The sequence below is a fragment of the Canis lupus genome, chromosome X (assembly GCF_048164855.1).
Source record: "Canis lupus baileyi chromosome X, mCanLup2.hap1, whole genome shotgun sequence".
Classification (NCBI taxonomy): domain Eukaryota; kingdom Metazoa; phylum Chordata; class Mammalia; order Carnivora; family Canidae; genus Canis; species Canis lupus.
In genome coordinates, this window is record NC_132876.1 from 33840556 (window position 1) to 33858613 (window position 18058).

The 18058-nt window shown below is 36.3% G+C and overlaps 1 protein-coding gene across 17 annotated transcripts in view; it reads left to right on the forward strand.

The window, feature by feature from the left end:
* KLHL13 (kelch like family member 13) overlaps positions 1-18058 on the forward strand; it is a 210756-nt gene that overhangs the window by 143225 nt on the left and 49473 nt on the right. The gene's annotated exons all lie outside the window — the stretch shown is intronic.

The window sequence follows — 18058 nt, forward strand, 5'->3', positions numbered from 1 at the left end:
GTGTTTAGAAAGCCTGGTGAGTTGCCATTTTATTAGTTTTTGTTTTATATGAGGTTCAGATGTACAGTGGTGTCTTATCTGGTTCTTTAAAAGGCTTTCAGCTGCTGAGGAAGTGTGCTGGTGCTCTCAATCCAAAGGAAGCGATTCCCTAGAAAGCGTTGAAAAATGAGGACATTTCAGAGTGAAATTCTGTCATCATGTCATTTTCAGATTATTATGTTCTTCCTTAGAGATGCTTCAGGTGATTTTTATCTGTTTGCTTATTTTACTTTTCCTATAAAGTTAAAATTGTAAGTTATGTTTGTAAAAATAAGAAAAAAGGATCAGCTATATTTGTTTCTCAAAAGCTGAATTTGTTAAAAGCACAAATTAATGGAGGTGACAAGTTAATGGAGGTGACAAGTTAATGGAGCTCCTTCAAATAATTTGAGAAAATGAGATGTGCCTGTTGACTTTATCTTAGCTGGTGAGAAACGAGCAAAGATTTATCAAAAGCAACTTTATTTAAAAACAAAAGAAAACATACACACCCCAAAACTTAGAGAATCGTAAGGTACAATTAATAATGGCTATTAATGAGTTAGTATTTCTACTGTATCTTACTATACAGAAGAGCCAAATTGTAGCTCCTACCGCAGCTGGTTTGTCAATTTTTAGAGATGGTTAAAAAAATTATATTGTATTAATTCATACTAGCCAAAGGCTCAGATACAGCTTAATACAGCATCTCTAATGAATCGCTTTCTTCCTTTTAAGTACTCCTCTCTTTGACCTGATGATATGAGTGAATTGACATAGAAGGTAGAAGCTAGAAAATACCACAGATCTTGCATGTTGATGTTGATTGTTGGTGGTACACAGAGGTGGAATGGGAAACTATATTTGAAGGGCTAGCATTAGGTTACACCAGTTTGGCATTGTGACAGCCTGTTATTAAATTGGCCTTAACTTATTTTTCTTTATAAATAAATTAATACAGGGTTTTAAATATTATGTAAATGCACACAGAGAAAATATGCTAAATATAGGAAAAGATGAGGTTGGCAAATTTAAATCAGGTTTCTAAATACATTGCTTAGTTTTTTACTGTTTTAGGTTGGAGTTCATTGTCTTACTTGGCCAGAAATAAAAAAATATCATGTGGAACATGTTATTCTCATCAGTACTTCTTTATATTCCACAACACTTCTACACACACAAAATGATACTTAAATTGAGCGTAATTTTTGCTCTCAGAAATTACAAAGACTAAATTAGAAAACTGGGTCAGTAACATTATATTTGCTCTCACAGTTGTTGGGCTGGCAAACGCAGGTTAAATGGTTTATTTGTGTGTTTGGGTCGAAAGTCTTTGCCTTGAAATGGAGTAGTTCTGATTTTTTGGTCAATCATGATTATTTTAGAGTTAATCCATAAAATTATGTCTAAACGTGTAAAATATTATCTGGAATATATAATTCTTGACAGTTAACAGAAACATCTTTTTGTACGTTTGCTTGAGTAGCGTCAGTATTGGTTTGTAGTGTTTTGTCATTATTTATGGTGATTTGTCAAATAACACACTCTGTGGTTTTCCTTGAAGATATGGGTCGTTTTTCAAAGACTGAGATTTCAATAACAATCTTTTTGGCTGTAGTAAAACTGTGCTGTAATAATCGAGCAAGTATGGAAAAAATCTAAAGACTCTTTATGGTCTCATTCCCAGCCCAGGGTAGGTACTGCTTAGCTGGAACTCCTCTGTCGATGCTGGAGATAGGGCAGTGCTTCTACTCCCGGGAAAGGTACAACAGACAACATTGTACTTCCTGCAAACATTGAACACAAAGGCTGTATTTCCCTTGTGGATTTTAACACCAAGTTTGCCTTCTTTCTGCTTGTTTAAAGCTTGAGTGAGAGGGGCAAACTCTCCATATATTCAAGAGTGATTGATGATAAGGACAATGTTTATGATGGTATTAAGGAAAATCATTTCTTATGTGGCATAAAGCGCTCTTCAAATTGTGTTATCATATGATTCAGGAATAGTGGGAGTACTTTAAAGGCAAAAGATTTAGGAAAACAATCCTTTGGCCTTCAGGTAGCTTGATTACCAAATACTTAATCTACCAAATGGGTAGATCTTGTGTTCCTTCTGCATCTGTTTTGAACCCTTGCATGGTGGTATGCGATCCCTGTGGAATTCTAAGGGACCGTCTCAATAGAAATCTGGGTGACGTGTTTGTGTTACACTCTGTTCAGGAATAGGTTGAAGTTCAGCTTTAGCCTGAGGGAGGATCTCCTGGTCAGTGTAAACTGAATTAGTAAAGACTCTGCTCCTGACAGGTGTGAACCATATAAATTAACCTGTCATTTTGCCTAAATTAATAAAGCTGAAAGGGCAGCCACATCTAAGTGGTTTTCTGGTATTTTGATATTCACTGTTTTAAAACAGCAAATGGTTCCTTCAGGCTAATGTTATAGGGTTAATGTATTGTTAGTTTCTAAGGGCATGCTGGAATAGAACAGGATTAGCATTAGCAATCCTTTTATCTTTTTTTTCACAAGCTGTAAATTTTGATAATAATGGTGTGGCAATAAAGAGGAAGACAATGGGTAGGAATTAAACAGTGCAATGTAACAGTGAATTTGCTAGCAAGACAGACGCGATGCAATGTTTTCCTTAGAATTTTACCTTTCTCAAGCTAAAAGACAATGAGCATAGAATGAGTATTAGTGGATTAGATTTGTGCCCCTTCAGCTAATGCACTTGCATTAGGTCAGCTTCCTGTTTACAGCTATTTTGTTTAATATGTAAAATAGTTGGTGGTAAATAATCAACAGCACAGTATTTTATAGCAGTTGTTTTCTGTCATTGTATCATTAAAGTTCAGTATCTAGATTTCCTGAGAAAAGGTTGTGCAGAAAAGATTGTGTATAAGTCTCTCTTGTTTATGGGTGATTCAAAAAAGAGAACAAATAAAAATAGGCATTTTCTAAATTTGACATGTTTTCTATACCCTAAGATTGTCTTTTTTTCTAATTTAGTGATTAAAACAAAACCTCGTGGTTTTAGAAATCATTTATTTGACAAAATACTTATTAAATTGATAATGTCAAATTAGAAAAGAATATATGTAGCTACTTACACAGTTACCACATACATAAACTTTTATGTCTGTCTGCTTAATTTGTTTTTACTAAATGCTCACTCTAACGAAATTACGTGGAGAAATAACATAAACGGCGCTAAAGAACAATTTAGTGTGAATCTGTAACTTCAGTTTCATGTTTGGGAATTTCTATTGTCTGAGCTTACAGAAGGGCTAGCTTAACACGCATTAATGGAAAACCATAGAGATGAGTGTGACCTTAGAGGTCATTTAGAGAATCCAAACCCCCTTTAAAGCAGGAATTCTTTCTGCAACACCTCTGAAAGATGGTAATACGCATTCTCCTTGATCCCTGTCAGTGACAGAGAGCTCACTACCTTACCATGGCTGCACCTCTCACTCGTGTACAACTCTTCCCTGCATTAAACAAAATCTTTTATCTCCAGATCTTTATGTAGCCTTTTGGAGCTATATAGAAAAATATCTATTTTCTGTATTACATGCAAGCCTGGAAATCTCTTCCTTTAACCATCACTTGTATGACATCTTTTCCAGACCCTTCACTCTGCTGGCTGTCCTCACCTGGCCCATTTTTTTTTCCATTTTAATCTTTATACAAGATACTATGTCTGAATGCAATGCTCCCTATGTGGTACGACTGGAAAACACTTTTCTCCTTTAATATAGATATTCTGCTTGTCTTAGAGCCCAGGATTATATAATTTTTAATCACAGGATTCACACTGTTCCATGGCAAATTCAAGTTTACAAACTTACTTTCTAGAGGTTGATGACTAGATGGCTTGCCCTTCCTAGTCAGCGTTTATTCTTTTAGCTACTTCAGAATTTTTAGTCTGGGAAACCCGGTGTGTGCAAGTGAAGTTAGAATTTGGCTTTAAAGCCAATTGTGTGTGTGTTTTAAAAGATCTCTTGAAACCATTTAATGTTACTGAAGAATACTGCAGAAAAGAAACTTGCAAGACAGAAAGCTAGTATTTCTGCTGCTTTCAGAAATTTTCAAGAATTTTACTTGTCAAGAATTTACCTAGATTCATTGTTTTTTCCTACTTTAATGTGACTTCCAAGTACCCCTCAAAACACTTGCCCCAGAGGGAAGAAGCAGAAATACAAATCTCATACCCTCATGGGAAGTCTGGAGGTGCTAAGAATTCTAAGGATTCCAGACATTCTGCTTGAAAGTTAGAATATTTAGATGAGAAGCTGAGTCGGGCTGAGTGAGGGGGAGGGGAAAGAAAGAAGAAATAGGCAAGATTTTGTGTTAATGACTTTAACTTGTGTTTAAGGAGTCAAGAATTATAAGCACTGTGCATGATGTATTTTAAATTGACATGGCAGCCACGTAGTCTTGTTTTATTTCCTCAAGACTGAGAAAGGCGGTGTCAATGTGAGATTCTTAGGGAATCGGTACATAAAGAAGTTGCTGAGTAATCCATTTTTGAAAGTGCTCCCTCTTTTTCACTCACCTTGAATATTGACTTTATAATATTCAGAATTACTTTCTGTTATGTACCAGGCATAACTCTGCTGGGCATTAGGGATATAGTTCTTGCAGTCATTCAAAATAACTATTTTTCCATCTGATCTTTATTCACGAACAATTAAATTGCTTAATTTATTTTACTGGCATGAAAAATTCTGATTTAAGATAATCAGGTTGTTTTGGTTAATGTACTTTCAGTATTGTTAGTGGATTTAATGGGGATGAAAACACTATAGAAGAGAAATGTGTCTGGGCTAAATATGAAGACATGAATTGAAAGTGCATATCAGATTTTATTTTTTAAATTTTCTTAAGAGATTTTATTTTTAAGTAATCTCACACCCAACCAACGTGGGGCTCGAACTCACAACGCCAAGATCAAGAGTCGCATGCTCCACCAACTGAGCCAGCCAGGGGTCCTAAAAATAGATACCAGATTTTAAGGTGCGTATTACACAGGATAGAAAGTGACCCAATTTATGTTTAAACTTGATAGTAACCTCTTTAAACAAGAGGAATGGAATACCACCCTGTAAGTTGGACAGGGCATAGGTGCTTTCTAATGCATAAGTGTACATATTTTACCTTTCAAGCAGCAATGATTTGATCCTGCTCTATAGGGTGTAATCTTAATGAAAAATCAAATTTCAATTATAGTAAAATATTTTCAGTGGTTTGACTTTCCATGATGAGGATATATGTTGTTTCTATCCAGTATTGCCTCATTTATGGTATGGTAAGATAAAAGCACCTCCAACTTGTTGGAGAGTACTTTGTTCAATAGAGAAAAGCAATAACTTATCTTTCCCTAAGAAAAAGGTAAATAAAAACAACTTTCAGAACTCCAGGAGCTAAAACTCTAATCTAGCCTGTAAAACCAATATTATAGACTTCATATAAGATGTATTTGTTTGCAATTTTTAAAAACTGTCTTGGTTTATCTGAGCTAAATAGAATACACTTTGTTGAGTGCTACTATAAGAATGCTAAGCACTGTGCAGGCTGCTCCCCAACACTCTATAAGAGTAAAGTCTTCTGTTTTACACCTGAGGGCACAGTGGTTCAGAGAGGTTAATTAACTTGCTCAATAGTACACTTCAGGGAAGAGGTGAAGTGAGAATTCAAACTCAGGTCTGCTTGATTTCAAAGCTCTTAACTTCTCTAATGCCATTTTGATTTTTGTCAACTTTTGCTACTTTCATGCCAGCTATGAATTAGATAATATCTCACTAGGATAAGGAGAACAGAAGTATGACAGATGAGGTAAGCTGTTTTGAACTGAGTGGTGGTATAAGAAGTCAGCTCTGCTTGGCCATACCATCAAGCAGTGAAGTTTTAGGAAAATACTGGGGCAATTATCTTTACTTGCTGATATGGTATCAGGATTCACTTCCCAGTTTCCCATTTGTCTTGAAGCACTGTTCTACCTTCGTTGGCTACCCACGTTTTTTCCCCATGGGAATTAGCCACCATGGACAGTACTCTAGCTCTTATGCTCTTTTCAGTACTTTCCTAGGGTATTACCCAGTCAGTATGTTCAGTATTTTCTTGCCCACATAATTGTCCCTCGCTTAATTGTATGCAAGCACTCAAAAAGAACTCTGTATTAGTGTTCTTGCTGCCATAACAGATTACTGGGTTAAAACATCACTAATTTATTATCTTACAGTCTTTTAGTTCAGAAGACTGGTATGGGTATCACTGGGCTAAAATCAAGGTGTTAGCTCAGCTATGTTTGCATCTGGGGCTCTAGGAAAGAATCCATGTCCTGCTCTCTTTGGGTCACTGGCAAACTCAGTTCTTCACAGTTGTGGGATCACCATGGTTCCCATCTCCTTGCTGGCTGTAAGCTGAGAGTTGATCTCAGCTTCTAGAGGCAGCCTGCATTTCTTGGTTTGCAGCTCCCTTTCTCCATCTGCAACACTGACAACGGCAAAAGTCCTTTTCACATGAATCTTTTTCTGACCCACTCTTCTGCCTTCCTCTTCCACTTCTGAGAACTCATGTGATTACAATGGACCCACCTGGATAATACAGGAGTGGTTGTACAAATTTTACATTTTTGTCACTAAGCCAAATTTATTAATCTCTGAACCAGTGGCTTTGCTCTTGAAAATTATAATAATTCAAACAAAACGAGGCAATTCTTAAACTCTGCTGCAATGGTGATTTCCTGGAAGTCTTACTAAGAAGTAGAATTCTTCAGGCATGGCATTATAATCTGCAGTTGTGATGAAAGTATCGTAAAAACAAGTTCTACTGTTAGAACTTGTATTATGCTCCAAGCCCTGTAAAATAAACACAAGTATATTGTGTACATCAATTTTGCAAGTATACACAAACACATAAAATGCAGATGTGGCTTAAAACTAAGATGCTAATCATTTGAAACTTTATTTTTGGGGTGCTTGGGTGGCTCAGTTGGTTAAGTGTCTGCCTTCTGCTCAGGTTATAACCTCTGGGTCCTGGGATTGAGCCCCACATCAGGTTCTCTGCTCAGCAGGGTGTCTGCTTCTTCCACTCCCATTCCCCCTGCTTGTGTGTGCACATGCTCTATCAAATAAATAAATCTTAAAAAAATTATTGATTTGACTTCTTAAAATGCAGGCTTTTTTGAGATGATTTGCATGATCCAAGTCTCCTTTTAAAAGCTAATAAGCATTAGTGCCAGTTTTTTTAAAAAAAAATTTATTTGAGAGAGAGAGAACATGCACAGGAGGAGGAGGAGCAGAGGGGGAGAAAGAAAATCTCAAGCAGACTCTGCTGCGCTGGGAGCCAGATGTGGCACTCATCACGACCTGAACCAAAACCAAGAGTCAGGCGCTTATCTGACTGAGCCACCCAGGTGCCACAGTGCCACCTTTTGAATAAAATCATGGAGTTCATTTCCTTAATCAAGTTTTATGTAACAAGCAGAAACAGTCAGAATTACTCCATTGATATTAAAGCTATCTAAAAATTTCTAAAATGAGGGCAGCCCAGGTGGCTCAGTGGTTTAGCACTGCCTTCAGCTCAGAGTGTGATCCTGGAGACCCTGGATCAAGTACCATGTCAGGCTCCCTGCGTGGATCCTGCTTCTCCCTCTGCCTGTGTCTGCCTCTCTCTGTCTTTCTCTGTGTCTCTCATGAGTATATAAATAAAATCTTTTAAAAAATTTCTAAAATGAGTGCATTATACAAGTTGGTTGATGCTGACTGTATTTTATTGTATTGATGAATTGAAGAAAACATTTCAAAGGACTCTGCACTCCTTCCCACTTTCTCAAAACATTTTCATTTTATTTGGAACATTATTCAGAATTAGATAAAACATGGAGGCTATAAGAAAGTAATATTTAACAACTACAAGGTCCTCACATGTCCCTGGAAAGTCATCCAGATAACATAAGTTATGGAGAATCTTTAAAAGATCTTCAAAAGGTATTTAAATTAGCTGGCATGGGGTGCCTGGAGGGCTCAGTTGGTTAAATATCCAACTTGATCTCAGCTCAGGTCTCAATCTTGGGGTCCAGAGTTCAAGCCCTGCATTCAAGCTGCATGCCCAGCGTGGAGCCTGCTTTTAAAAAAAATAACTGGTGATGGCATACAATTATGTGATTGTTGCCATGCTTATGCCATTCAGTACTTGCTATAGAGGAAAACAGTGAAACTTGCATGTTACTTCGTTAACATCTATTGCGTGAAATAGGAACAGTAAAACAACAAATGAGGACAATCAGTTTTTGAGCATTAAACTGGATTCTTCAGCATGTCAGTAGGGCTGGAAAAGTCCCCTTTCTGAACTTGGAGGTGAGTGTGGGAATGTTCTGGACTCAGCACCAGTTATTTAACTCTCTGAACACTGTCTGCTCTCTATTATGGAAGGTATAGGGGCTTGATTGAATTTTTTATTTAAAAGGCTTGGATAGACACCGAGGCTCCTTCCACAGTTTGGCTATTGTGGACATTGCTGCTATAAACATCGGGGTGCAGGTGTCCCGGCGTTTCATTGCATTTGTATCTTTGGGGTAAATCCCCAACAGTGCAATTGCTGGGTCGTAGGGCAGGTCTATTTTTAACTGTTTGAGGAACCTCCACACAGTTTTCCAGAGTGGCTGCACCAGTTCACATTCCCACCAACAGTGTAAGAGGGTTCCCTTTTCTCCACATCCTCTCCAACATTTGTTGTTTCCTGCCTTGTTAATTTTCCCCATTCTCACTGGTGTGAGGTGGTATCTCATTGTGGTTTTGATTTGTATTTCCCTGATGGCAAGTGATGCAGACCATTTTCTCATGTGCATGTTGGCCATGTCTATGTCTTCCTCTGTGAGATTTCTGTTCATGTCTTTTGCCCATTTCATGATTGGGTTGTTTGTTTCTTTGGTGTTGAGTTTAATAAATTCTTTATAGATCTTGGAAACTAGCCCTTTATCTGATATGTCATTTGCAAATATCTTCTCCCATTCTGTAGGTTGTCTTTGAGTTTTGTTGACTGTATCCTTTGCTGTGCAAAAGCTTCTTATCTTGATGAAGTCCCAATAGTTCATTTTTGCTTTTGGTGTCCATCAAAAGATGAATGGATAAAGAAGATGTGGTTTATGTATACAATGGAATATTACTCAGCCATTAGAAACGACAAATACCCACCATTTGCTTCAACGTGGATGGAACTGGAGGGTATTATGCTGAGTGAAATAAGTCAATCGGAGAAGGTCAAACATTATATGGTCTCATTCATTTGGGAAATATAAATAATAGTGAAAGGGAATAGAAGGGAAGGGAGAAGAAATGGGTAGGAAATATCAGAAAGGGAGACAGAACATGAAGACTCCTAACTCTGAGAAACGAACTAGGGGTGGTGGAAGGGGAGGAGGGTGGGGGGTAGGGGTGAATGGGTGATGGGCACTGAGGGGGACACTTGACGGGATGAGCACTGGGTGTTATTCTGTATGTTGGCAAATTGAACACCAATAAAAATAAATTTATTATTAAATAAAAAATAAATAAAAGGCTTGGATACTATATTTTACAGCACTAACATTTGGGGAAGGAAACATCATGAGAATGATAGGTTATAGGTCAAGCTCCATTGGGTATTCGTGGGCAGCTGAAATACATTAGTGCTTATCCCATCTCCTTGTCCCTCCTCTCTCCCCCTTTCCCTTCCCACATTAAAGTCTCTCCCTGCAAGTGTTTCAAGAAATTCTAAATTACCTTTTCTTTTCATTTACAACTTGCCCTATAACATCTTGTATGTTCACTTTGTTTCCTTGGTTTCAAAAACATAGTGCTTTTCACTGCTCAGTGGGATAAGACCATGCCATCTTAAAAAGAACATACTTATTGGGGTACCTGGCTGGCTCTGTCAGTAGAACATATGAGTCTTGATCTTGGGGTCCTGAGTTCAATTCCTACATTGTGTGCAGAGCTTACTTTAAAAAAAAAAAAAGCATAATTATATCGAGGGAGAATTCTTTGAGTCCAAGAGCTGGAAGGAACCTTACAAATTACTCTTAGTCATACCTTTATAACCTTGAAAGAGAATGTGATATTTATGTTGGATCACTTTTCCTTCATGCATGTTTGCATTTGATGAGTCAATCTATTCTTAATTTATATTTCCTTTTTATTATTTTATCCTAATCCATCAATTGTATTAAAAATTAATGTTTAAGACTAATACAAAAGCCTCAACTAGATTTGTCTTTATAGATAGGATTACATTGGAGCTTTTCTGTTGTCTGCAATTAACTCACTTAATTCCTTATTAACTCACTTAGTTTGACCTAGCTTTACTTTGAATGGACTCACAAAATATTTGAAACAATTTTGAAGAGTGTATGGATGATCTAGGTTGTGAATAGGCTATCCAGCCCCTTAGCATCACCAAACTGAAGCAATTTTCATTCATTATGAGCAGTTTCCTACAAAGGTTGTATGTGTATAATCATGTCTGAATGATTCACGGCTAAACAGAAACCCATGGAATTAGAACCAACATTTTGATCTTAAGTAGACTGGAGACGTGGATCACCAGAATATTCTTCATAGACATATTGCTGCACTATATAGACAGATGCAATTAAAAACTCCCTCTTTTTCAAATGACGTGGTGTGATCTGGGACCAACAATCTTTTAAAATGAAATAATAGTAAGGAAAGTTAATGTTATTTCTGTTGTTTATTTGGTCCTTATATGCTATAAACGAACGGATACACTTCTGTACTAGGGAGCAAAGTTTGCAATTAGGTTTGTTACCATGGTTTATATGAATTATGCAACATGGTATTCGTTAGTAGATAATGGTGAGAATTTATTATTTTTATATCATTTAATTATTTGGATAGTAATTATTTCTTTTACTGTGATTTCTTTACAAGCAAGTGTCCTGCTTACTATTTACCTATCTTCTAGTGCAGTGTCTGGCACATAGCAGATGCTCCATAAATGCTGAGTTAGATAAATGAATTTAGAGAGAGTAGTTTTTAGGTCTGTAGCCTTGTGCAGATCATTTCACTTAAGAGTGTTGAATTTCTTCATTTGATATACACAGTAATCTAACATATCACAGTCTCATTAGAGAGTAAGTTATGCCTATCTTTCCTATGAAAAAAACTAATCCAAAATTCTGATTCTATTTCTTGCTTGCTGATAAATACCATGATGCTAGCACAGACTGAAAGTAATTTTAGTAGAAGCAATTTACCAATGACCAGAATACTTTAGTCATGGTTCATCAAATAGTAATTTGATAAAGGAAATAAGATTATAATCTGTTCCAAGACTGCAGCTACTCTTAAACTTAAGAGTTATTTGACTATGTTCACATACCCTTTACCATAATGGGAAAAACTGTTTTAGACAAATTTATGTTTTAAAGCTAGTATGCTCACACTTAAATGATAACATGTTTTGTGTGTGTAATTTGAAAAAAGGAATGACAGGCTAGGAAAAAAAGGAACTCTGACTAGGGTTTAGGAGACATGAATTTAAGATTAGCATTCAAAGAATCATCCATTTTTATATTTAAAAGGGCTTCAGCCTAATTGTAAAGTTTTAGCAAATATTAGATTTAAATTAAGTAAATTTTCCTTTTATCAAAATTGTTTAAAATATTCTAGATGTGTAGAATAATAGTAGTCTATTTTTGCTTGTGTTTCCCTTGCCTCAGGAGACATATCTAGAATATTTTAAACAATTTTGATAAAAGGAAAATTTACTTAATTTAAATCTAATATTTGCTAAAACTTTACAATTAGGCTGAAGCCCTTTTAAATATAAAACAATTAAGAAGTAAATATGGATGATTCTTTGAATGCTAATCTTAAATTCATGTCTGGGACTTCGTGAAAATGAAAGGTTTTACACAGCAAAAGAAACAACCAATAATAAGGAAACAACCAATAAAACTAAAAGACGTTTGTAAATAGAGAAGATATTTGCAAATGTCGTATCTGATAAAGGGTTAGTATCCAAAATATATAAAGAACTTACACAACTCAACAACAAAAATACCCAAATAATCCAACTTAAAAATGAGCAGAAGTCATGAGTAGACATTTTATCTAAAGAAGGCATCCAGATGGCCAACAGATATATGAAGAGATGCTTAACATCACTTACTGGGGAAATGCAACTGAAGACCACAATAAGCTATCACCTCATGCCTGTCACAAGTTCTAAATCAAAAGCACAAGAAAAAACAAGTGTTGGTGAGGATGTGGAGAAAAAGGAACCATTGTGTGCTGTTGCTGGGAATGGAAAATGGTGCAGCCACTGTGGAAGACAATATGGAGATTCCTCCAAAAATTAAATAGAACTGCTATACCATCCAGTAATCACACTACTGGGTATTTACCCAAAGAATATGAAAGCACTAATTCGAAGGTATGCTTGCACCCCTATGTTTACTGCAGCATTACTTACAATACCCAAATTATGGAAGCAGCCTAAGGTCCATTGATAGATAAATGGATAAAAACAATGCGGTGTACATACACACACACACACACACAGGAATATTACTCATAAAAAGAATGATATCTTGCCATTTGGAACAACATGAGTGGATTTAGAGAGTATAATGCTAAGTGAAATAAATCAGTCAGAGAAAGACAAATACCATATGATTTCACTCATACGTGGAGTTTAAATAACAAGAACAAAGGAAAAAGAGAAAGAGAGAGGCAAACCAAGAAACAGACTCTTAAATATAGAGAACAAACTGATGGTTACCAGAGGGGAGGTGGGCAAGGGGGTGAGGGGAAATAGGTGAGGGGATTAAGAGTATACTTGATAAGTACTGGGTAATCTATGGAACTGTTGAATTGCTATATGGTACACCTGAAACTAATATAACAGTGTATATTAACTACACTGGAATGAAAACTTAAAAAGTAAACAAAGGGTCACCTGAGTGGGTGACCTTTCTCCTTCTGTACCTTCTCCCCACAATAGATAGATAGATGATAGATAGATAGATAGATAGATAGATAGATAGATAGATAGATGATAGATAGATAGAATCTTAAAAAAATAAAAATGTTTAAAATAAATGGTTCTATTGGTTAACAATAGAAATAAGGCATACCTGTTACTGTGCATGAAAACAACATACTCTAAAACAATTGATAGTTTGCGAATGGATTTGGGTTTTTATATTCTAATTATTAAATATATATTTATTTTGAATTATTTGCTGGAATGTATATTAGGTTAAGAAGGGTTAATCAAAGAAGCCTTGAGCCCAAGTGTGGGATTTGGCTTTTGTTCAGGAAGCAGTGAGGAGTCATTGAATACTTTTGAGCAAGGAAGTGACTTTCAGAGTTATAAATACAGTCACAGTATGTGAAGTAGCTATGCTGTGACAAATACATAATTTATATTAATAACCAAATCCAAGTAAGAAGCAATAGATGCCAGAAGTGTGGTGTAGGGGCAGTGACAGTGGAAAGAAGTGAAGGATAGGAGCATACTGGAGAGATATTCAGTAGTACTTTAGCAGTTGACTGGACATAGGAGATTGGGAAGAAGCAGGAGTCAAAGATGACTGAAATATTTTGATGATAACGATTTTCTTCTAGAATCCAAACTATCCTATCTATGGCACTCTTGAATGCATGACTCTTTGATTCCTGAACTTTCTTTGATTCCTGAACTTTCTGACCAAGCTTCCCAAAATTATCATTAAGAACGTAGTCTGGGGCGCCTGGTTGGCATAGTCTGTGGAGCGTGTGACTCAATCTTGGGGTTGTGAACTTGAACCCCATGTTAGGTAAAGAGATGGCTTAAAAATAAAACCTTTAATAAAAGAAAGTAAATAAAATCTTTAAGAACTATGTAGTCAAACTTGTTTCCAGTGAGAGTACATTTAAATAAACCAGTTCTTTCATTAAAGTGGGATCTATGAAAAGATTAAATTTTGGAGATTTAAAATGACTTACTGCTTCAAGAAAGAGCTGGTGTAGATGGAGTGAGTGAGGGAAATAGCATTTAGAGTAGCATTTTCCAACTAACTGGGCAGACTTTTAGCACTTTGACTCTTTGCTGTCCTTACCTACTTGGTGACTCTCCCTGTCTCCTTCTTACCTATACTCCTAGAGTCAGAAATTTTAAATTGGGATGCGAAACACTGAGTTAAAAGACTGTAGGAAGGAAGGAAAGGAAGCTTCTCTCTTCTTGCTTAATATCCCTCTTTCCTATTTATCTCAAACAAATCAAGGCAGTACTTTATTACTCCTTCACTATTCATAGCTAGCTTCTGCAAAACACACACACACACACACACACACACACACACACAGAGTCTGAAAATGCTCCAATTATCTTCTATTTAAAGCTCCCACTTAGTGGTACCTGGGTGGCTCGTCAGTTAAGCATCTGACTCTTGATTTCAGCTCAAGTCATGATCTCAGGGTCATGAGATTGAGCCCCACATCAGGCTCTGAACTCAGCATGGAATCTGCTTAAGAGTCTCGCTCTCCCTCTCCTTCTGACCCTCCCCATACTCATGCACATACAATCTCTCTCTCTCTCTCTCTCTCAAATAAATAAGTCTTTAAAGAATAATAAAATTCCCACTTAGCGGACTGGGAAATGTGAATGTTTGACATATACTGTGTCATGCTATTTATTTTTTTATTTTTTTTTAAAGATTTTATTTATTTATTCATGATAGTTACACAGAGAGAGACAGAGAGGCAGATACACAGGCAGAGGGAGAAGCAGGCTCCATGCAGGGAGCCCGACGTGGGATTCGATCCCAGGCCTCCAGGATCGCGCCCCGAGCCAAAGGCAGGCGCCAAACCGCTGCGCCACCCAGGGATCCCGTGTCATGCTATTTAAATATGATCTGCCTCTACCCCTTTGGAGTCCCACCCATGACACGTACTCTATTTAAACCCAAAGTCCTAATTTTCCTAAAAATAAACATCTTGGCCCCCAAAACTTCATTTCTACTCTTAAAATACTTGAATGTATAGATAGGTGGGTGGGCTATAAATGACAAAGATATTTTGCATCTCCTAACAACTTGAGAAATTAAGGTAGGCAATGGTTATGTCAGCATAGTATAAGAGGGATAACTTAAAGTCTTCTAACAACATTTTATGAAAATAAACCACCTTGTGGCACCTGGGTGGCTCAGTCAGTTGGGTGTCCAACTCTTGATTTTGGTTCAGGTCATGATCTTGAAGTTGTAAGATTAAACCCCAAGTTGGGCTTGCAAGCTGGACATTGATCCTGCTTAAGATTTTCTCTCTCCCTCTCTGTCCTCCCTCCCCACGCTCTCTTAAAAAAAAAAGAAAGAAAGAAATCTTAATGGTGACACAGATGCATACAAAATAGAAAATAATTTTAATGTGAAATATTATGTGAATTTGGCTCTTTGTTTCCATTGGCTCCATATCTGAGATGAGCTTGAAAGAACAATCCTAAGTGTGATTCCCAGATTCGTTGGGTTGAGAGTCTATCCTTTGATACTTTTTTTTGTATTAACTTGCTCTGAAAACTGCCTAAATGACACTAAAATTCCTTTGCCTAAATTTAGGCTGCCATATTAAAACATTGATTTGATTATATCACATTAAACATGCTATAGTAAAACATGATTGATACTGAAATTTTTACCGTATTCATTGAAATAATTAGAGATGCCTCTAGGTCCTTGCAAAATCAAGGTTGAGATTTGTTACATTTATTACAAGCTTTGAAGACATAGAGGCAGTGGGACTCAGAGCTGCCAATTATAATTCTTAAAACCCAAGTGCAATTGATTATTACTTTGTAAGTTTAAAAGTCTTACTCTTTGGGTTTTTTGTCATGTTTCCTTTTGAAAGAGAAATAAACATTCTCTTAAGATCTAGTCATGAATTATTGACTTTATGAAGTTGAATATAACTAGGAAATTCAGAGAAGACAGAAATGGATAGGATTTTTACCACTTGATTAATGATTCTTCTGTTCCCAAAGAGACTTGTCTCAGTGATTTCTAATTGGTTTTGAGTTTGTGGAATCTGCCTTTATAATAAACTCAAAAATTGGATAACTTGGATGTTTGAATACTTAATAAACTGACATTTTAGGCAAGTGTAAGCCCAATTCATTAATAACACGCTCTTCCATTGAAATGCACCATAGCTCAATAGTCAAATTCCAAAGTTGGTGGGCTACAGATAATAGAAATAAAATGGTTAACTTTGGTTAGCAAATCTACTGGGAGAAAAAGCAAAAAGCTCCTTTAAAGAAAATTGACCAGGGTATTAGAGCTCCCATTCTAGTTTCTTCTTCTGGGGAGTGAAGAAGAAGGCATGCTTTCTGCCTTAGGTACATACAGCTAGACTTCTCAATGGCAGAACTGGTACTGACTGTAGGGTGGATCATTTTTCTAGAGGGCTTACGTGGGGCCAGAGGATCATAACTATTATTTTCTCTATGTCCTGGGAAGGGGGTTATTGACAGTGATAGGAGCACATGCTGTTTTCCCCAACTCACATCTACATATTGCTATCTCCCTATACAACTATCTCTTGTGGACTCTCTTACCTTATATGACTTCTTAGGGCAAGGGAGCTTTGACTTAGTTATTTTATATATAGTAAGTATGGAATCAGCATTTAGGAATTCGTTCTTTTGCTTACTCTTTTCTCTCTAATTCAGGTGTATATGTCTGTATCCATCCATATCTTTTATCATAATATTAAGAAATGTGAAGAATGAGAAATAGTATATGAACCAAGCTTCTAAACAGGAGAGTTTCAGTATCAAGGAAACTTGATATAGTTTCATTGGCATATATAAATTTTAAAAGATGAAGAAAGACTAAACTATTGAAATATGGTAGATAGAGGGAACAAACATTAAATTTAAAGTTTTTCAGGGACAGGATTCAGAGATTTGGTGCAAATGCTTTATGCATTGGATAATTAACTTTCATCCTGTCATACTTATCTAATGGAGTATCATTTGTCATTCCATTTGTTTAGCCCAATTCCCTCATCTGTGCTGTAGAGCTATTTCTGTGATAGTGATGGGTGGCTTTGGAATTCAGAATCTGTTCCTTTAAATGTTGATATTGGTAATGTGAAGTTCTCCCTAAATTTGACCTAAGTTATATCCTAAGATAGGCTGCCTCTTTACCCTGTAAGCAAGCGTTGGGAGAATGGCATGAGAGACTTTTTAGCATTGGTATTGTTTTTATGGAAGTGGTAAAAGGGTAATTTTAGCCTAAATTAATCCAACCAAAAAATTACTTTCCTTTAACAGAACGTGTCTTTCTAAGATCTTCCTTGTATTTATAAATTAAGCATTGAAATGACAACTGCTTAGGGCCTATTTTTTGTGTTTTTTGTTTTGTTTTGTTTTCATTTTTGTTTTTGTTTTTTTTCCAGGCTTGGTGTCAGAGGGAGCATTGTGGGCTCTGGAATCAGACTCCAGTTCAAATCATAGTTGCCAGACTCATTGTGAAGCCTTAAACTCTCTGAGCTTCAGTTTTGTATCTTTAAAATGGGATTGCTATGAGGATTAAGTAGCTTAGAGAATATGTCTGGCACAGTGCCTCTTACACAGCAGGTGCTGGCTAAACTATCTTATTCCTATGTTAAAACTGACACCAGCTACTTATTAATGTGATTTTATTTTCAATATGACAGAAATGTGCATATAGAGAAGCTTTATTACTTTAGTAAATCATTTTGCAGTCTGACCCGATCACCTTGAACCTAGAATTTTTCTCGTTTGTGGATTCTGGTATTTTTGCAGCACAAAAGAAAGCCTTGGAAAGCTTAGCCTCTATTTTATATCCTATATGCTAGAGATTTCCATTAGCGAATTCATTGCAAGTTGATAATAAGGCATTTATATTTGAGTCATTAAAAAATACAAATAACTAACCAAAGCATTATCTTTCTTGATTTCTTTTGGGCAAGTACCTCAGTAAGAGCTATATTTTCTATTGTTTCTTAAACAGCAGTTAATTTATGCCATATTAAGA